Source organism: Eptesicus fuscus, chromosome 23 (genome assembly GCF_027574615.1).
Source record: "Eptesicus fuscus isolate TK198812 chromosome 23, DD_ASM_mEF_20220401, whole genome shotgun sequence".
NCBI lineage: Eukaryota > Metazoa > Chordata > Mammalia > Chiroptera > Vespertilionidae > Eptesicus > Eptesicus fuscus.
The window spans coordinates 22829643-22851762 of NC_072495.1; the positions used below are offsets into that span (position 1 = coordinate 22829643).

At 48.7% G+C, this 22120-nt stretch overlaps 1 pseudogene; it reads right to left on the reverse strand.

Annotated features, from left to right (window-relative positions):
- Positions 1-15334: 15334 nt before the first annotated feature.
- LOC103287147 (lysine-rich nucleolar protein 1-like) lies at positions 15335-17803 on the reverse strand (annotated as a pseudogene).
- Between the last annotated feature and the right edge of the window lie 4317 nt (positions 17804-22120).

Sequence of the window (22120 nt, forward strand, 5' to 3'; positions counted from 1 at the left end):
CCCTTCCTCTGCCCGCTGGCACCCACCTGGGCTGGTCTGGCACCGCCCACTTGCCGGCCCTGCCCCAGCTGACTGGTCATTCCACCATTTGGTCAATTTGCATATTAGGCTTTTATTATATAGGACTAGAGGCCCGGTGCACGAAATTTGTGCACGGAGGGGGGGGGAGTGTCCCTCAGCCCAGCCTGCACCCTCTCCAATCTGGGACCCCTCTCACAATCCAGCACTGCTGGCTCCCAACTGCTGGCCTGCTTGTATTCCTGATTGCCCCTGCTTCTGCCTGCCAGCCTGATCACCCCCTAACCACTCCCCTGCCAATCTGATTGATGCCTAAATGCTCCCCTGCCAGCCTGTTTGCCCCTAACTGCCCTCCCCTGCAGGCCTGGTCACCCCTAACTGCCCTCCCCTGCAGGCCTGGTCACCCCTAACTGCTCTCCCCTGCAGGCCTGGTCACCCCCAACTTCCCTCCTCTGCCGGCCTGGTCACCCCTAACTGTCCTTCCCTGCAGGCTTGATTGCCCCCAACTGCCCTCCCCTGTTGGCCTGATCGCCCACAACTGCCCTCCCTTGCAGGCCTGGTCCCTCCAAACTGCCCTCCCCTGCTGGCCATCTTGTGGTGGCCATCTTGTGTCCACATGGGGGCAGCCATCTTTGACCACATGGGGGCAGCCATCTTGTGTGTTGGAGTGACAGTCAATTGGCATATTACTCTTTTATTATATAGGATGTGTATGTATAACGTCACAGGTAGGAATAAAAGTGCTGTAAAGGTATCAACCAGGGTGCTGGGATCAGGAATCCGTGGTCAGGGAGGCTGCCTGAGGAGGTGACCTTTGAACTAAGACCCGGTGGGTGACTTAGGGGTTAAACAGGTCAAGAACAAGGGAAATGGCATGTGCAATGGCCCTGAGAAGGAATCAGCTTGTCCTGTTGGAGTCAGAACCAAGGCCACTGTGGCTGGAGCGTGGTCAATGCAGGCAAGTGTGGTCAGAAGTGGAGTGAGAGAGAGCCAGGCCCCAGAACACACAAGGCCTTGCCATAAGCGTTTGGAGGCCATCTAAGAACAGTGGGAAGGGGGCTGTTGAGAGGTGTGGGGCAGAGAAGTGAGGGATGGGTCTGAGTTCCCTTTTGGAACTCTCCCTCGGGCTGCTGGGTGGACAATGAACTTGAAGGGAAGGCCAGTCGGGAAGCTACTGTAGTCATCCAGTGAGGCAACCCGGCAGCTCCCACTTGAGCGGAAGCTGTACAAGTGGCAGGTTCAAGGTCTATTTTGAAATTAGAGTCCGTAGATTTGCTGATGGATGCAATGTGGGGGAAAGGGAGAAAAGAGAATCAAGGCCGTCCCTGGGCTACCACGCGAGTGACTGGCTGGATCAGGTGGTACCATCTGCTGGGATGGGAAAGATTTTGGAGATGGATCAAGGTCAGTTGCAGGGCTCTTGCGGCCCTGACATTGAATGGAAGGTACAGGCAGTCCTCGGTTACTTCGGACTCCACGTATGTTGTTTCGTGGTTACATCGCCATCTCCCATCTATAATAATCTATAATAATATCTATAATAATAAAAGCATAATATGCTAGTTAGACCGGACGTCCTTCCTTCCAGACAAAGCCGCAGTGGGCAGGGGCCATGGCAGAGAGGGCCGGCGGCAGCAGGCAGGAGCCAGGGGCAAGGCCCTTGCACAAATTTCGTGCATCGGGCCTCTAGTTTATTTATTAAAAAAAAAAAAAAAAAGTTCCGTCATTTCAACGTATGTACATATGTGCTTTATGTTTCTGATTATTTATTTACCACAAGTAAAGGTCGGGAATTGTTATCTTTCTTTCAATTTTTTTTTACTGTTTCACTTCATTACTGCTGTGTGTGTGCTCCATGTGAGTGATGTAGGTGCTTATGTAGGTGGGTTCCAACTTACGGCGAAAATCACGTTACCTTGCGCCATAGGAACGGATCTCCGACGTAACCCGAGGACCTACTGTATCTGTCACCAGCAACACAGTGTGCCCAGCCTCTGGTACCTCTAGCTGTCAATCTAGATACGCCCTCTCACACGCATACACCCAGGCTCTTTCCATTATATCTCCTTAGTTTATGCCTTCAAAGCACTGAGGACAAATAGAATTATCTTATTTATTTATTTTCATAGGTACCCTCTATCTCTGTAACCAGACTATAAGGTGTGTGAGGGTGGGACATTTGACTTTCTTGTTTACTGTCAACCCCCAGGGCCTAACGCTGGGTCTGACATAGTTGTTGCTCCATAAATTCCTTTCTTAAAAATATATATTTGTATTGATTTCAGCGAGGAAAGGAGAGGGAGAGAGAGAGATAGAAACATCAATGATGAGAGAGCATCACTGATCGGCTGTCTCCTGCACATCCCCTACTGGGGATCGAGACCGCAACCCGGACATGTGCCCTGACTGGGAATCCAGCTGTGACCTCCTGGCTCATAGACTGATGCTCAACCACGAAGTGACGTCGGCTGGGCGCTCCATAAATCCTTGTGGAATATGTAAGCGTCTGTGTTGACATGGTGATGTGTGCATTTAACTTCTATTGCTTGCCAGGTGTTCTTTTCATGGATCTGAAATAGCCAAATGGATTCTCCGTGGGTTCTCTCCATGGGTTGGGGAAGGCCTGAGGCTGGTCCTACTGGGCAAGCTGCACACTGCGAGGAGAGAGCCACGATTCTGGCGCGGAGAGAGCCGGGAGGGGTCGTAGTGTACGGACAAATGAATGTCAGGAGCGCTCTGTTGTGAAAACGGGGTGGTTGGGGGCCTTCCAGGAAGACCTGACAATGTCAATTGACTGCAGGAAGAGTTAATATCTACTTGCAGCCCAGCCAACTGGACTCAGTTGCTAAGCAACTGCCTCCCCGGAGTTATATAATATGTAAGGGAAACACTTTTTTTTTTTTCTTTGCAAATGGAACACAGGCTTTCTAGGTGACAGGGGCTCTTCGCCGTGATCTTTCTGGACTCCCGTTGACTTGGTGAGTTAGACATGAGAGTGGCCACGCAGTGGCTTCCCAGCTGCCTTCACCCAAGAAGGGATGGATTTGGACAGAGGTGGGAAAGGGCAGTCTGTTCTCTCTTCTTTACCCACATGGAGTTCCTGCGGAGCTCTGGCATGGTCCCGCCCCCCTCTGTGGGTCTGCCAGAGGGGCTTTTGGGACATCAAATCTCCCTAAAGATTTGACCAAAAAGGGAGAAGCTACTGGTCTACCCAGAGTTTCATTTGCTCATGGAATTATCCATCGTCCTGGTCTTTGAGAAACCCTACAAACACGTATTGAGTGAATGAATAAGTCACTCCTTCAATGATCACAATGCAGTATTAGAGAAGCAGAGGGGTCCAAGAGTGAACCACAAACTTTGGAATCAGAACGGATTTCGAACCTGGGTACCTGTTCAGCAAATTACTGAACCCACTCTGTTTTTTCATCTGGAGGTAAAGATGATGGTGATGATGGTGATGATGGTGGAAGGTGATGGTGATGGTGATGGTGATGGTGATGGTGATGGTGATGGTGATGGTGATGATGGTGATGGTGATGATGGTGATGGTGATGATGGTGATGATGGTGATGATGAGGATGATGGTAAAACTAGTCTTAAGTGCCCTGCAGGGCTGTGGCCAAGATCTAGTGAGATAATATATATGAAAGTTGCTCCAGAAAGCTATATAAATATTCGTGATCATTAGAATGACGCTAAGACTGTAACTCAGATTCAGGGCTTCTTGTAGAAGGCCACGGTGTGGACAGTGATGGCAGGAGCACATATAGAGAGATGATGGGGGTGGGGGAAGAAAGGAAGGGATCCCTAAAAAGAGGAAGGGATCTCGGGGTGAGGGCAGCTCCCCATGAGGGTATGACTATGAATTTGCATCCTAAGTGTGTCTGGTTGGTATGAGAGGGAATTGATTGACAGAAAGCCCTTCCACTAGTAGCTCTCAGCTACTCGGGGAACTGGGAAAGTTTTTTTTTTTAATATTTTTATCGATTTTTCACAGAGAGGAAGGGAGAGGGATAGAGAGTTAGAAACATCGATGAGAGAGAAACACCGATCAGCTGCCTCCTGCACGCCCCCAACTGGGGATGTGCCTGCAACCGAGGTACATGCCCTTGATCGGAATCGAACCTGGGACCCTTCCTCCACAGGCCAACGCTCTATCCACTGAGCGAGCCAAACCGGCCAGGGTGGAACTGGGAAAGTTTTAAAATGGGTTGATGGAACCAGAATCTGTGCTAATGGGGATCTGGAATATTTATATATATATTTTCACTTCCCACATAATTCCATAGAATATTTAAGGAGAGCTTTACCCCATGCCAGGCACTATGCGAAGGACTTCGCATTCGGTATCTCAGTCTTCACAAAGATCTCAGGAGATGAGTGCAATTCCCCCCACTTTATAAATGAAGAAAACGGAAGCACAGAGGAGGTACGTAACTTGCCCAAGGCCACACAGATAGTAGTAGAGCTGGACCTCATTTCCAGCCCCCACCTCCCATTCTTCACTGTCCCAACATGCTGCTTCTCCGGGCACATTGAAAATGTGAGTTAAGCCCTGGCCAGTTTGCTCAGTGGTGAGAGCATCAGCCCCAAGGACCGAAGGGTCTTGGGTTTGATTCCCGGTCCTCCCGTTACAGGTTTGATCCCCAGCCCTGGTCAGGGCACATGCGGGAGACAGACAACCAGTTGATGTGTCTCTCTCACATCTATTTTTTTTCTCTCTCTCCCCACCCCTCTCTCTCTCCCTTCCTCCCTCTCTAAAATCAATTTTTAAAATGTAGACAAAGAACCACACACCCAGCTCTCGAATTGCCCAGGGCCTGATGCCGGGTAGGGACTGTGAACAGCTCCCAACATCCGGGTATTCTGACGGAGGCAGCCTGGCATCCCCTTCTGTGCTCATCTCAAGCCTCCTCTCTCTCTCGAACAGACAGCCTGGGAGGGAGGGGATGTCTGGGAACTATTTAATGCGTATCTATTCATCCGAGAGGAAACCCACAGTTTGATGACGCCGGATGCTACTTAATACAAAATGATAACTTCAGGGAGAGGCAAAGCAATCTTTTTAATTACATTGGTTTGATTCGTCTACCTGATGCTTTCTGGGAGAGGTTAATTTAGTTGATTCTCTTTTATGTGCAGTCCCATTACTTCTAATGTCTCCAACACATATTTATGCAGCAAAGCAAGAGAGGAGAGATACAGACAGCCAAGGCCCCAGGCAAGAAGGACTTTCAAACTGTCCGTGCAGGTTGGTAAATTTCCTTCTGCTAATCTGCTCTCTGGACAAGTGGGTCAAGATCGGAAGTTGTAGCTTCAGCCCCCAGGGCCTTTATAGACTTAACTAAACATACGAAGGGCAGGAGAGGGAGCTGGCATCCACAGCCCAGGAGGGAGCCCGTGTCTCCCATGTTATCGCCTTTAGTCTGTGTTTATCCTGGGCCGAGCATGTACGTGGATGGCCTCCTTGAAATCTCACAATAGCTCTCTGCACTTGGGACTGTTATCCCCATTTTACAGATGGACAACTGAATCTCACTGGTTAAGTTATTTAGCCAAGATCACACCGACAGGAAGTGTTGGGTGAGATTGACAGGTAGCTGGTTCCTAAGGCTTCCTGAATCCTTCTCCTTCCTTCTCCCTGCCTCAAGCCATCCCTTCCTCCTCCTGTATTCATTTCCTTTCACCTCCCTTCCTTTCTCCTGGTAGTAAAACGTTGGGTGTGAGTGTTTGTTTGCATGTACAGTCTGCCCTGCAGATCCAACCGAACACCACGGATTGAAAATATTCAGAAAAAAAAAAACATGACATGGTTGCTTGCGTGTACCGTGTGGCTAGGCCTACAGTGGTTGTGTCTGTTCTGACCACGTACAGACATTTTTCTTGTCATCATTCCCTAAACAATACAGCATAACAGCTACTTATATAGCATTTACACTGTGTTAGGTGTTCTAAGCAATCTAGGGATGATTTAAAGCACACGGGAGGAGGATGTGCGCAGGTTATATGCAAACGCTATGCCACTTTCTCTACGGAACTTGAGCATCCAAGGATTCTGGCGTCTGCATAGGTCCTGGAGCCAGTCCCCTGAGGATACCGAGGGACGGCTATGGATTTGCATGTGCGTGTGTGTCTGATTCATCCTTCCAATCATTGATTTGAGCTCTAATTATGTGCCAGGGTTGGTAGCTGGTGCTGGACAAACAGCCTCAGAGGGGAGGCAAGGTCCTTCAGCTTTCTCCAGTCCAATCCCAGGGCAGCTGGCAGGGCTTGGTGCATCCCCATTGGCCACTGCCTTCCCATGTCACCCTCCTTGGACTGGATCGCACTGTGTCCGGGCCCTGCAGTGTTCTCCTGTTTGAGAAGTGGGGGGAGGAAATGGGGAAGGCAGTGGCACTGCGGACTCCCTGTCTCCCAAACACATCCCCCACCTCTCGGCCTTCATTCAAGCAGGACCCTCCTCCTACCTTACCCCCCCCCCCCTGCCATTTGCCAGCCAAACCCCACCCAGAATCTGAGTCCAATTCAAATACTCCCCACACCTCCTCTGGTTCCCCCACCACCACCACCACCCCAGGGGGCCGGAGCCCTCCTTCTCGAAGCCGCCTGCTCCCTGCACTTTCGTCCGGATCTCATCCTAGTTTCACTCCGTGGCAGACTTGCCTTTTCTCCCTGCTGACCTGGAAGAAGCCCCTTCCGGGGATGAGCCTGTGTTCTGTCCCAGCCGGAGCCCACGCCCCTGGCAGGCTGCCTGGCATCCAGTAGGCACTCAGAAAAGTTCACATAATAGATTTAAATGCCTCTGGAGGTGGTAATGGAACGCAGTGTTTAACAAACAGAAGCAAACTCCTCGATGCAAAGAACAAGCAGGCGGTTGCCAGGTGGGAGGGGGCGGGGGAAGGAAGGTGGAGGGGATGAAGAAGTACAAGCCGCCAGTTATAAAATTAGTCACGGGGACGTGAAGCACAGCACAGGGAATAGAGTCAGAGACACCATAAAGAATACGGATGGTGCCAGGCGGCGGCGAGACGTTATCGGGGTGGTCGCTTGGTAAGGTGCATAAATATCGAATCGCCATGTTGTACACCTGGAGCTAATATAATATTGTAAATCAACTCTATTTTAGAAATAAATTTTAAAAAATAATAAAAGCACAGGCTCTGGCAATGACTGCATCTCAAGCCCATACGGTCACTGTTTGTGGCGACCACCTCAAGTCTTCTGAGTCCCCGTTAGCTCATCTTTAAAATGCGGGTAACAGCTCGGGCGGTGTGGTTCAATGGTTGATTGTTGGCCTATGAACCAGGAAGTCACGGTTCGATTCCCAGTCAGGGCACGTGCTCGGGTTTCTGGCTTGATCCCCAATAGGTAGCGTGCAGGAGGCAGCCAATCAATAATTCTCTCTCATCGTTAATGTTTCTGTCTCTTTCTCCCTCTCCCCTCCTCTCTGAAATCAATTTTTAAAAATATTAAGATTGAGAGTAATGACAAGGGTGAAATAAGCGAATGCCTATGGAGTATTTTCAAAGCCCTGACCCAGAGCAGAAACCCAATACATGGGAACTGCTGTGATCATCATCATCATATCATTAGGACGACTACTACTAATTTCTACAGAAGACAAAAGCAGAGGAGTCCAATTTTCTATCTTCCCTCACACCTCTGTCTAGATCCACATGTATCCCCCTTCTTAAATTACATTTTTGGGGGTAACTAGTTAATAACATCATGTACATTTCAGGTGTACAACTTTATAATATGACATGTATCCCTTTAATCACATGGCTAAATGTCTGATTTGTATAAAAGCAGAATCTATTGCTTGTTGGTTCCAATGAGAAGATAGAAACGTCACTCCCCAACTCCTTTTTTTAAAAAAGTTTTTTAGAAGTTCAAATATTTCTGTTATTCAATAGTTTTATATATATATAGATAGATAGATAGATAGATATAGATATAGATATAGATATAGATAGATATATATATTGATTCTTTACAGAGAGGAAGAGAGAGGGATAGAGAGCTAGAAACATCGATGAGAGAGAAACATCAATCAGCTGCCTCCGGCACACTCCCCACCGGGTATGTGCCCGCAACCAAGGTACATGCCCTTGACCGGAATCGAACCTGGGACCCTTGAGTCCGCAAGCCAACGCTCTATCCACTGAGCCAAACCGGTTAGGGCGCTCCCCAACTCCTTAGCCACAGTGTGGTGCCGCCCGAACCGGCACAGGGTCCTCCCGGGTTACCATCAGTTCACGGTGGCACCTTCTCTAATAGACAGTGAAGGAGGCATCGGCTGTCTCCGGAACGCTCCTAACCTTTGAGATTGATGGATGAGAAGGCCGCCCAGCCTCCTCGCCAGAACGCTCCCTCGAGGCCACTGTCAGACACAGAATCCTGAGCTAGAGGGACAGGGAGGGGACCGGGGTCAACTCCGATATTCTTCTGCCAGTAAACAATTCATCAATTTTATGTCTTACTTTTTTTCTGACGAGGTTAGTGGTGGAGGAGAGGGAGCGTTTAATGACGATGTGGGCGGAAGGGCAGATCTGCTTATTCAATCACAGCCGCACAAAAATAGAGAAGACCTTTCGATGAGTGATCGGCCCCCGGATGATTTAGAATACTCTCCACTAACCGTATTATCGAGCTCGCATGCGCTGAATCATTCATCATCATTAACTAACGTTTAATAGAAATAATTCTTTAAAATTAACGCTGGGCTGCAGTAATTTTCCTTAATTGTAATACTTACACGGCACTATTTAATTTTCGAGTTTGTAGTCGAGTTTCTTTCTAGACAGATCCCTTTTGTTTTTCTCTTCAACCCGCTGAAGACAGATTATTCCTGCAGCGCCCCCTGGTGGAGCAATTCCTAGAGTTGCCCACATGGGAAGCAGTTTGGTGGCTCATAGGTGCCTGCAACTTGGGGGGCCTCCGCCCTGGTGATTGACTTAGGAATAGTCAAGGTGTCAGCATCTGGGTCGTTTCTCCAGGACCTAGAATGCTGCGGGGTACATGAGAACTCCCCAGCAGACATCTGTTGAAGGAATAAATGAAGCTGGCAGTCACATCTTGTTCTCTGTCACCTCCATGCCATCTACCTTGGCTGGAAATGCCCTAACCCCTCTCTCACCTTCACCTAGGTGGCCCGGCCTTACATCCCTGTGAAACTTGCCTGGGAACCCTCCCCAATTTGGTTAGGTGAGACCTCGATGCTCCCTTGGGTCCAGACATTCCCCTCCATCCATGAAGGTGATGTAGCCCCCTAGTCTCTGAGCCCTGCTAGGTGATGGATGTTTCTTGTTTATCTCTACGGCAAGCACTACCTACTCGTATATCGAAGGTGTTGGTGAAAGCTTGAACGGACGAGTCAAATCACTGATGTTTGTCCTTAGTTGCACCCTTCCCCGCTCTGGGACCAGTTTCCCTGCCTAAAATAAGGATGTAAGAACCACAGGAACACTTACTAAGCACGTACTATATGCCAGGCAGCATTTTGTCATTTCATGCTCATTTCAAACAGGTGTGACGGGTGACAACCGGCAGCCTCCTGGGCTTACCCAACAGGCCCGTGACGTGTGCCCGGGAGGTTCTGCGCCACCAGACCTGATTCCCTTCCGCCCTTCTCTTCCTTCTCGTTATTTCTTTCCATCGATATCACTGGCAAAGCAATCTCAAGGTTACATCTAAAAGAGAGGTGGGTTTCCCTGCCTCTCCTCGTTCAAGAACATGGGTGGCTGCCTTTGGCACATCCCATTTCCGTCAACTCTACTACGAGCATTCAAGGTCCTTTCAAATCTGCCTTCTTTTTGCTGTTCAAGGTCATTTTCAATGACTTAACATCCGCCAGGATGGTCTTCTTGGGGCTGGTCCATTGCCAGCAATCGCAACCTGGTCCCCACTCCTCCGCTCCCCCTGTAAGAATTTCTTCCTGTTGCTTATCCCACCGAGCCCTCGCGTGGATGCTTTTCTCACTACACCCTGCCTGCAACTCCTCTTTCCATCAACCACTGCTTCTCAAAGTATGAGTCCCCGACCACCTTTGTCAGAAGCACCTAGGGGCCCTATTGAGCATGTGGTTTCCGGTTTCCCGTCCTAGACTCTCTGAGTCAGAACCCCTGGGGGCAGGGGCTGGAATTGGCATTTTAACGACGCCTCCAAACCAATCACACTGCGGTTCAAGAACCGCTGCTCTCACCAGATTGCTTTCTTCTTGAATTAATTTTAATTCTCCTGAGAGTCCTTTCGAGAATCAATTTAGCAGAAGCTCTTTCTCCTCCAGAAAGCGAACCGAGCCTTCTTTCTTTTCAAGCACTTTTTTACCGACTGGTTCGGACTCTGGGATGGTGTGAAAATCCACGCTGTCTTCTTGAGCCACCAGGCCACCGCCCTGCCCAGGCCACCATTCGTGTTCAGGGGACCGTCACACCCAACCTTCCAAAGGCCTTCAGACCTCTTCTTTATGCCTTTAGAATCCATCCTCTGCCTTCCTGCTGGGGTGTCTTCCCCCCAAAAGAGTCTGAGCTGTGTCACCAAATATCTTGGTGGCATCTCCTATACAATGAGTGCTCGGCCCACAAACATGACCCTTCACAGCTTTGCCATATTGTAAATTCCCAGCTTGATCCCCACCATCCCGGCCAATGTTCCCCCACATACATCTTAGAGAATGCTGTTACTACTATTTGGGAGGATCTCTGCACCCCACCCAAGGCCAAAATTGTCCCTCCTTTTGGGTTAATTTCCAGAACCATCTCCATTTCCCTCAATTCTTACCCCAGGGAAGAGACGGTCGCTCTTTCTTCCGTGGCCCGAGTTCTGCATAGCATATGATTTTTTTTAATTAAAAAAAAAAATAAGCCGAAACCGGTTTGGCTCAGTGGATAGAGCGTCGGCCTGCGGACTCAAGGGTCCCAGGTTCGATTCCGGTCAAGGGCATGTACCTTGGTTGCGGGCACATCCCCAGTAGGGGGTGTGCAAGAGGCAGCTGATCGATGTTTCTCTCTCATTGACATTTCTAACTCTCTATCCCTCTCTCTTCCTCTCTGTAAAAAATCAATAAAATATATTTTTTAATTAAAAAAAAAAAGGAAGAAGGAAAAAGAAAACACATTTGAAAGTGCTTTCTATATGCCAGCCATGTTATGCCCATTATTATCTTACCTAACCTTCCCAGAATCCTCTGCAGTAGGTGCTATTATTATCATCTCCGTTTTGGAAATGGGGAAGCTGAAACCCAGAAAGTCCAGTCACTTGTCCAAGGTTACGCAGCGAATAAGATGAAGAGTCAGGGTTCAAAACCATAGCCATCTGACTAACACTAAGTGGCCGCCAATAACATGGAAAAACTCAAATATCCAGAAAGGACAGGCTGACGCATTCTCTGTGTCAAGAGAAGATGGTCTAGCCATCCATATGGCATTGTCTCTGCGGTGGATGGGAAAAGTCCGAGTGTTTAGGAAATGGGAAATGGCACCCGTTTGGGGTTCTGTCACATAACCTAGAGCAGTGGTCGGCAAACTCATTAGTCCACAGAGCCAAATACCAACAGTTACAACGATTGAAATTTCTTTGGAGAGCCCAATTTTTTAAACTTAAACTTCTTCTAACGCCACTTCTTCAAAATAGACTCGCCCAGGCCGTGGTATTTTGTGGAAGAGCCACACTCCAGGGGCCAAAGAGCCGCCTGTGGCTCGCGAGCCGCAGTTTGCCGACCACGGACCTAGAGCAACTAGTTTCGAGCTAACCTGTCAGAGAAAGGTGGAAGAACTCGGGGAAACTAAGCCATCTCTTTGTGAACAGAAAATTGAAAACGGCATTGAAGCATGGAACTTAAAGCTAATCTCCTATGCCTGGTGAAGCCAGAGTGATTTATTTTGAAAGCTTCAGGGACAATTTATCCCTAAAAGGGATGTCTGGAATAAACCAGTGTTTTTTGAACCCTGACCACCCTCATTTTATTCTTAATGCATCTACAACTTTAAGGCAAAAAGCATAAACTTCCATCTTAGTTCTATGGAGGGTTGGCCTATGCGGTCACTTTTACTGATGGTAGACATTGGGACAGGGTTTCTCCTATGGTGCTCATTTCCTGTTGTTGTTGTTTTTGTGTGTGTGTGTTTTCAAGTCACTTGCACCCACTAGAATTCTCAGGAGGTAGTAGGGAAGAGAGTGCAATGCAGTACTCCATTCTTCTGGCTCTGAGACCACAAAACTTGGTAACCACCGGGCAGGCAGAATGCTATAGGATTATAAGCTTTGCCGTTAGACCTAAAACCTTGCTTCTGTCCATTATTAACTTCATCACCTTAGGCAACACTTAACCTCCCTGACCCTCAATTCCTCCATCACAATGAAAATGATTCATTCTCTCACAGAGTTGTTATTAAGAGCAAATGCAATAATGCAGATGAACCCTGGCACATAGTAGGTTTTCGGTAAAGGTAGATACCATCATCATATTAACATTTAATATGGGTGTATTTCAATTTTTCAACTTAGTGTATTTTAATTTTTGTCTTTTTTCTTCTTGTTTCTCCTTTTTAGCCTTCTTCTACATTATTTGATTTTTTTTACACATACATTTTATCTGTTGATGTTTCTGCTATGTATCATTACCTTTCTTGGTGATTGTTCTAGGGATGACAACATGTGTCCTTTAATTAGCACTAGAGTTGATGTTGTGCCACTTCATATAAAATTGAGAAACTGCAACCATCAACCCTTGCATTGGTCATGTGTGGTGGGAGGGTGCAATTGAATTCACTTCCTCAGTTGACCAAATGATTGTCTTGTCTGTGAACTGTCCCGGAAGATGCTCCTTAAGGAACAGTCACATCTCAGATCCAGGGCCGAGACTCTAAAAGTCAGCTCATAAGGTAGCACTCACATGGCATGCAACCACAGCGGAGGGCCACACACCCCCTCTCTGTCAGTCCCGTACGGCCAGATTGTAATCCAGTGTTGCCACAGATGATCATTTCTTCATCTGGCAAAATAGCTGATATATTAGCTAGGCTACATCATGTTAAGACGCTGTAGTGAATACACCCCCAAAACCTCAGTGACTTAGAGCGGTAGAAGTGTTTTTATCTCTTGCTCGTAAAATGTCTATTGCAGGCAACTTTCCTCATGGACCTTCAGGCATGCAAATTCCTCTGACTTGAGGCTCTACCATCCTTGGGCGATGGAGTTCTTTGATGGGTCTTCAGCAGAGTGAATGTGGGGGTGGGGGAGGGCTTTTAATTGGGCCTCAAAGTGGCACAACCATAGACAGAACTCAGTCCCTAACTGCAAAGGAGGCTGGGATATGTAACCTAGCTTTATGCACAGGAGGAAAAGAAAATAGGTTTTAGTGAAAACCCAGAATCCTCCGCCACCCTTGCCTTACATCATGAGTTAAATTCACTCCATGGAACAGGATGCTCACACTCTGAGGGGTATGTGAGGACCAGACTGACCCAGGGCTGACCCTCCTTCCACGTGCTCATGGCCTATTGGGGTTCTATCACATAACTGACTGACCCTCCTTATCAGTATAGATTTACTGATAAGTAAACATCAGACATCTACTTATCAGACCCTCCTCTATCATATCAGACTGACCCTCCTTCCACGTGCTCATGGCCTATTGCTTGTACAACATTCAGCCAAATTGCCCACAGTCCTTAACTCTCTCTTCTTATCTGAACTTGTGAGGGTGAATTCGTGTCATTCAAATATGCACCTGCTGTGACTCGGCTCAGTGCATCTCTTCCATTCTGCCCAGTACAGTGCCTGGCCGGTAGAGGAGGCTCAGGAAATGTTTACTGAATAAAGAAATGGATGGGGCAGGAAGGAAGGAGAAAGTAAGGAAGAAGGAAGGTCAATGGAATTATATGTCCTGTGAAGCTGTAGGTACCACCCACCTGTGTTAGCAAAAGTTATCATTGATCCGTGAACTAAGGTGAGAAAGTGGGAGGATAACACCGTCCCACCACCTGGAAAGCCTCTCAGTCAATAGAAGCCATCCCCCACCCCCCGCCCCCACAGGCCACATCCTCCCATCCCTCCTCCGCCTCCGCCATCTATCAGGACCATGTCTGTTGGAGGAACGATAAAGCCACAATCAAAGCAAAACCCAGAACAAAACCAAAAACACTTCCCCGTGAACTAACCAAAAGCTTTCATCAATTCTCCAATTCCTTTCTCTGCCCCCAGAGAGAAAATTGGAGGGTTCCCATTCAGAGAGCTCATTTTCCTGAGTGCGTTCTGAAAAAAAAGGACGGAACATTAGGCTTTTTCCTTTAAGGGAACACAGCGCTCCTTTTAGAATGCATCGGGGCATATTGGAACACAGGCAACAACAGCGGAAGGCACTCGTGTGGTGATAATTTGATGCGATTCCGATGTCAGGGACATGCCGCGCTGGTCTTAGTCAGCTTCCCCGAAGGCGTTGCTTTTGTGTGTGTTGCCTGGGAGAGTGGGTGCGTGGAAGCGCACACTCCAGCCCGGCACCCTCAGACCCAGGCCCTCTTTTCCCACCCCCCTTCTCACAGTGACTTTCTGAGTCCAATCCAAAAGACTCCTTGGGGGCACAGAAGAAGTTGGAAAAATTTCAGACTCTTCATCAGGAAAGAGTCCACAAGCCAAAACGAATCCACATGCAGTTGAGGGTTTGGCCTGGAAATATTTTACAACATTGTTAAGTGAATTATTCCAACATTTAAAATGGAAGATTTTTGCCCTGGCCAGTTTGGCTCAATGGATAGAGCGTCAGCCTGCGGACTCAGGGGTCCCAGGTTCGATTCCGGTCAAGGGCATGTACCTTGGTTGCTGGCACATCCCCAGTGGGGGGTGTGCAGGAGGCAGCTGATCGATGTTTCTCTCTCATCAATGTTTCTGACTCTCTATCCCTCTCCCTTCCTCTGTGTAAAAAAATCAATAAAATATATATTTTTTAAAAATGGAAGATTTTTTCTTTCTTTTTTGTGTGTGTGTGTTTTACTTTTCTTCTTTTTTTATAGTTAAAATGAAATACATTAATGCAAGTAAATCACATGAGTATGTGTCTGACATATACTAAGTATTCAACAAATGTTAGCTGTTGTTATTTATGTATGATGATGTCTTCAAACAGGGACGGAGAAAATAGTGGGTTTTAGCCACTCGCTTGTGCTCTTGGCTCCTGAAACATGTGCTGTGCCCACCCCAGGTCGTCCAAGCACATCCACAGAGTCTCCCTTAATTGGAGACAACTGTCAGCCGCTTTCATCTGCATAACTGAAGAATAAAAGCAATTTTGACTCGGCAGACAAGACGGTAGAGTTTAATCTTCCAACTTGATTGACTTGGACGCGTTCCTGTCAATATAAAAGGTTCTGTTTGGGGCCGTGGAGAAGCCGAGGCCAGCACCCCCGCTGGGCCTCCAGCTCAGGGCCCGGTGGGGTGGCGTCCTGCTGCAGGCTCTGCTGCTGGCTGTTGGCCGCCTTCCTGTCGCTTGCTATTGAGCGACCACCATGTTGGGCCTTCTGATGGGTTCAGGGGTGTGGCTGAGTGAAGGGGACAGATTTTTAAAGCCACCCATAAGTTTGAGAAATTTCAGCTTCTGTCCCTCGTTTTCAATACCAGCAGTATCCCACTGGCCAAAATGATTTCCTGTCCATTTCAGAGGCTTCTGTTTTGCCTGATTCACGATCAATTTCTTTTCTTTCTTTCTTTTTTTAAAAAAGTATATTTTCATTGATTTCAGAGAGAAAGAGAGAGGGAGAAGAAGATAGAAACATCAATGATGAATCGCTGATCGGCTGCCTTCCACAGGCCCTACACTGGGGATCCAGCCTGCAACCCGGGCATGTGCCTTGACCGGAATCGAACCGTGACCTCCTGGTTCATAGGTCCACGCTCAACCACGCAGGCCAGGCATAATCAGCTTCTTCCCGAAAGGCCTTTCGCCCCACAGGTCTATGTGCACCGCGTCCCTGTGGCCTTTCTTTTCCAACACCACCTCTAAGTCTGGGTTGGGCTCCTCCTCCCAAAGTTCTGCTATTTTGCCCTCCTCCCCCTCCCCCCTCTTCAGAGCTGGCTCCTCAATGCCTAGCTCCTCGGCCCTTTAGTGGACTTGGTTTTCTTCTTCGCAGGGGACTTGAGGCCGTCTCCTACTGGGATGTATTCTGAAGCCTCAACGTTGGCCGGCTTCTTTGTACTTCCTTTCCTAGGGCTGCTCTCCATGCACCAGGAGGGCTTGGGGTGGCCAAGCGGGGTGTCCCCCTCCTGCTGGGTTTTCTTCTTCTTCTTCTTCTTCATGGTCATGTTGTGCTCCCTGGGGCTCCCCGGCTTCCTTTTCTGCCCCAAGGCTGCCTGTTCCTGGCCATCTTTCCCACTGAGCCAGCGTGCATCAACCAAGGTTCCCCGGCTGAGAAGGCTGCGGCCTCTGGGCCTTTTTCTCCTTCTTGTGTTTTTCTGAGCTTCTTGCCACTCTGGTCACTTCCTCCACCTATCTGGGGTCCACGGAGGTCTTCACCTTCAAACCAGGAGACAGGGCCAGAGGCACAAGGACTTCCTCTTCTTTTTCTTCTTCCCGCTGAGGAACTCCGATGGACCGAGAGCCTGTGTCCTGGGGCTGGGAGACTTCTCTGTCCGCCTGGCTCTGGACGTGGTCTTGGGTTCTAGGTGCTCCTCACAGAGGGTACTGTGGTCCTTCTTCTTCACCAGAGGGATCTCGGGTGCCTGCCCTTGGATCACACTCCTTGTGGGTGACATGGCTGTGGTGGGACAGACCTCGGTGAAATCATTGTTACCGTTGAAAACCAAGTGCTGAGTCTGGCTCTTTAACCAGCATCTTCTTCTTGTTTTTCTCTGGAGGCCCAAGGCCCAGGTCTCCTCTGTGGGTCTTGGTGATCCTTCATGTAGGCCAAGCATGTCAAACTCGTGGCCTGCGGGCCGCATGTGGCCCACAACGGATATTTTTGCGGTCCAGCCAATATAACGGTATGTAAGAAACGTTTTAATAAAAATTTCGTAACTTAATTTTTACAATATCCTGTTACACATAATTATTAATAACGAACTACAACATTCGCTAATGACTGATGACTATAATCACGTTGCATTCATTTCCCTTACGCGCAGGCGCACCATTTCTCTCCACTAATACCAGCAGTGAATATTTTAGCAGCCGATGGCCACGTCTTTAGTCTTGGACTGACTTGTTTGGTGTGTGCAACTGGAAATATTTTGCTTTCGGAGAACAAGAAAAATAGGCTTATTTGCATTACACTTACTAATTTGGGCAGTTATTCAGTGTCTGGTAAGTTCATGTTCAAGAAAAAAATACTAATTTTTATTAAAATGTTCTATTATTTTAGGTTGACGATGACTCATTTATTTCAGCCCTTTGCATTCAGCGTGTCTCTATGGAAATAAACCTGCGTTTCTATGAAAATGGAAGCTTTTGTTTTTCTGCGGCCCGCAGAAACTTAAACCTGGTTTATCCGGCCCGTGTTAGCCTTTGAGTTTGACACGCTTCGTGTAGGCCCAGCCGCTAGGCCTCCACAGGAGGACCGGCTCCACCGTGACCCGCTCCGCACGCAGCGCGTGACCCGGAAATGGATCCCGCCACGCTGGCCCGCAGCCCACATGTCCCTGCTGCTTCCGGTCACGGCCTGGCTCGGCAGGGAGCACGGTTAGCGGCGACCAGGGCGGCTCCCAGGCGGGTAGGCAGCCGCTCCGCGCAGGGTGAGGAGCAGGCGGGCTCCTTGGGGTCGTCTGTCACCACTTGGACGCCAGTGCCCGCCATGTGCCCCGGGTCCCTCGGGCTGGCTCGTCCTCTCGCTGGGAAAGGCTGCGGAGCTGCCGGAAGTGGATCTCGGATCTGCGAGGGTAGGCAGCCGCCGGCGGGGGAGGGCCGGGGCCGTGCCCAGTTTTATTTTTCAGTTACAGTTGACCGTATTATTTGGGTTTAGTTTCAGGTGTACAGCATCGTGGGTTAGACAGTCATATACTTTCCTTGGTGTTCCCGCCGATGCCTCCAGCAGCCACCTGGCCCCGTACATAGTTACCAATATTGTTGACTGTATTCCCTCTGCGGTAGTTTACATCCGGGTGACGATTGTGTCACCACCAACGCGGACTTCTTACTCCCTTCACCTCTCTCAGCCAGTCAGTCCCCCAGCCCCTTCCCCTCTGGCAACCATCAGTCTGTCCTCTGTATCTAGGAATCTGTTTTCCATTTTATTTACTTATTTATTTTGTTCTTTCGACTCCGCACATCATAAGTGAAGTCAGGTGAAATCTGTCTTTCTCTGGCTGACTTAATTCTCTCGGCGTAATTCCCTGTAGGTCCGTCCGTGCGGTCGCGAATGGTAAGATTTCATTCTTTTTTTGTGGCCGCGTAAGGTTCCGTTGTGCACATGTACCAGATGTTTTTGTCCACTTGCGTATCGATGGGCACCTGGTTTGCTTCCATAGCTCGGCTGTTGTAAATCACGCTGCAGTGAGCGTGAGGGTGCATATATTCTTTCGAATCAGTGTTTCGGGTGTCTTTGGATCTCTACCCAGAAGTGGAATTGCTGGGTCAAAAGGCAAGTTCTAGTTGTAATTTTTTGAGGAACCACCATATTGTTTTAAAACAGGATTTTTTTTATTTATTTTTTGGATGAAAATCCCAAGTTCAGGCATCCCTAGAAAAATCGGAAGGGTTTGCAACACAGGACCCACATTCCCGCTCTCTGACCGAGGGCCGGGGTGGAGTAGCCAAGGATGCCTCCTAATTTGGCATGGGTTCCCTGGTATGTCATGCCCCGCCTGGTCCACCTGACTCATTTGCATATCCTGCCAGCCTGGTGGGCCTCTGACCTTACCAATCTTGCACCTACGTCTTGAAATCACCCAAGCTCTGGCCCCCGAAGATTTGCCTGGGGCTCTCCATTTCTTGAAGTAGAGAACCACAGAAAACAACCGGATCTGGACTGTTGGAATGGAAATTTCCACGCCGTGAAAGGAAGAACTAGTTCAAGATATATATATTTTTTTAATTCAAGAGGTTTTGCTGCAGTCATCTTTCAGTCCTGTTGAGGCATTTAGTTGATGGAATGTATTGGGATGAGATTGGGCCGTGAGTGGCATGTGCCAAACTCACTCTGCATTTCAAAGAAGAGCAATGCCATCGGGGAAACAGGTCTCTGGGCAAGAATGTAACCCCAACCCGCCCCTCCTGCCCTAGATCCTGGGCCAGAAGATAAAGTCTAAGGAAGGAGGACGCAGCTCTGCCTGCCTGTCCATTCTGCTACTTCGTGTTATATACACAGGAGCTGCAACCGAAGTTCTAAAAAGGTGTGGGTGCAAAAAAATGCCTTGCAAGTGATGCAGTCCAGTGGTTTTCCCGTCAGGATCCGACGGGAACCGGGGAAGTGGCTGGTCAGCACACTTCCCCATTGTGTTCAGGCAGTCATTGGATATTTACCCAAAGCTCCTTTGTGACGGGCAGACAGTGGTGAACAAAAGTAGACAGAATCCATGTCCTCACAGAGGAAGTCGGGTGGAAATGAGCGAAGGGCCGGGGCCACCCATCTGTACCACAGGGATTCCAGCCGGGCGTGGTGACTGGGAAGTGATCAAATCTAAGGGACAATTGGAAACCGGCAGGGTGAAGGGGAGCAGGTTGAAGAGCCCGGGATGGGAGGGAACATGAGTGACATAAGGAATTAGAAGCAGGTCAGTGGGCTGAGATAAAATGGGGAACGAGGTTTCGGGCCATGCATAGCCTTTCAGGGTTTTATTGCCCCCGTGGAGTCAACCAGAAAACCCCGTCTTTATCTTCTTTCTGTGTGGGATTTGTATGTTCTCATTAACGTAAAGGATCCTCTAGTTAAACACAGTTGGAAAGACCATTGCTCCAAGCCCACTGCGCAGTGTCTATCGATGAGGAACCTGAGGCTCAGAATGGGACACAACCAGGCACAGCCCGAGGAAATAAGGAGCCTTAAAGCAGACCAGGCGCAGAGAGAGAGAGAGAGAGAGAGAGAGAGAGAGAGAGAGGTGTGTGTGGCAGGCACAGCACGGAGCCAGCGCTAAGGATGAGAAGACAGGCAGAATACAGCGCCTGGAGAGTGAGGTTGCAAAGGGCCGTCATGCATCAGGGTGGGAATAGAGCCAGAAGCTGGAACCCAGCCTTCGGGTCAGCACTCTGGTCCTTGGGATAGGGATTGGCTAGAAGAAAGCAGAATTGACAAGGCATCGATAGGCTGAGGCTGGGACGGAGGCAGAAACCCTGTTATCAGAACCAAAGCTCAGTGTCAGTCATTTGAACATTGTGGGGGAGGGGGGACCTAAATCCCAGAGCAGGCTGAGACCTTCAATCCCTCCCACCAGGGGTTGTGTGGCTGGCTGAGACCAGGCTCAGTTTATCCACGTAACCCTCTCCCTGACCCCCAGTTTGTTTTTTAAAGCAAAGTAGCTGTTTCATCCGGGGAAGATTGTCTTTGCTCATCACTGGATGATTGTGATTCTAGATGCGAACACCAGACACCTAATACAAGGAAGCTAGGAAGTGAGTTCAGGTCCTGGCTGCAGGTGCTGCCTGGGATGGCCCCCAATGTGTCCCCTTACCATGCTGGGCATCAGCTTTCCAGGCTGCAGCGTGAAAATGACGATACTTCCCACTTTATCTTGAACCTCACGGGAGCTGCCGTAACACACAGGATCTTTACCTGTTTAAAGGACTGTAACCAACTAACAGCTGTGGACACTGGCACCCCATAATGCGTTCACCCCACACCATTGGTCACATATTTAGTTAGGTCACAGACCACACGTCCCAACGCCTGCCCCTGCATCCCAAGTTAAGAACTTGAAAGTCCAGAAGTAGACAAAGCAGGAAGATCATGTGGAGGATTCTTATATGAGAATTTCCTGGCTGGGGCTGAGACGAAATTTCAGGAAGGAAGGAGCTTGCCCAGAGGAAAGGTGTGAATAGACAGACCACAGCACCTTGATTTCTAACAAGCCTCAACAAAAGACACCCGGAACCAGCTGGCCCAGATTTGGAGGGGAGGGAGAAAAGAGCGGGCAGCCTGCAGTTCGGAAGAGATTGAAAGGAGAGATAAAAGTAGAACAAGAATCAGGATTTGGGGCATAGACAGGGTTTGGCGGGGAGGGGTGGGTTGGAAATGAACTTTTAACATTGACGAACAGACTCATACTCCTGGGGGTCGTGAGGCTGGCTCCTGGTCCCATTTCTCTCTCAGTCCTTTGCTGTGGGCCCTTCGGCCAGTTATGTCCCTTTCCGGCCTCAGTGGAAGAGGGAGGGTTTAAACTAGGTCACCTACAATGTTATTTTGCTAGATTGTCATGAATCTAGCCATCTAGACAGGACTAGTTTCCAGTAATCTAGACAGGATCTGTCGACCTCTGTGTCCTAGGGGTGGACACAGAGTTGGGCTATAACAGTGAGAAGGGCCGAGGGTCCGGGGCTATACAGTTAGAGGACTTGGGTTCGAATCCTATTCTGTCACACTCTCTGAACCTCAGTTTCCCCAAACTGTGAAATAGTTCATCAACTCTAAGATGGCATTGACGATCAGATATGTAATATTTTATGGGCCACTAAGGAGGAAAAAGCGCTGCCAATGAGACTGGGACACGCTGTTGGTTATAAGATGCATTCCGAATTCAGAGATGTTAAAATGTAAATCTATGTGCATCTGAGAATCAGTGAGATATGGTAACGCCCACATCCTAGGGATGCCTTGGAGGTGAGATGATGCATGTAGAATGCCTGGCGTAGAGCAAGTGCTCAGTGTGAGTTACTAGGTATTAATTACACAGGCACTAAATAAGTGCTTATTGAACTAAAGAAATGGAAGGTGCTACATGCTTTTTAAAGGAAAAGAGCAAAATGGTCCAAGGGAAGTGTTTCCCAGAACCTACTTTCCATCAGTTTTGACACGAGCGGCCTTTGTTTAGAAGGGAGAACTGAACTACCTACATGTAAATAACCTTTGCAATTCTGTGATGTATTTTTTTTTAAATGATGGCGTTAAATGAGATGGTTGTGCAATTAATTCCTATTTGGCCTAAGAGACAGATGGGCGCTCTTGGTGAGGCCCTGGTTTTC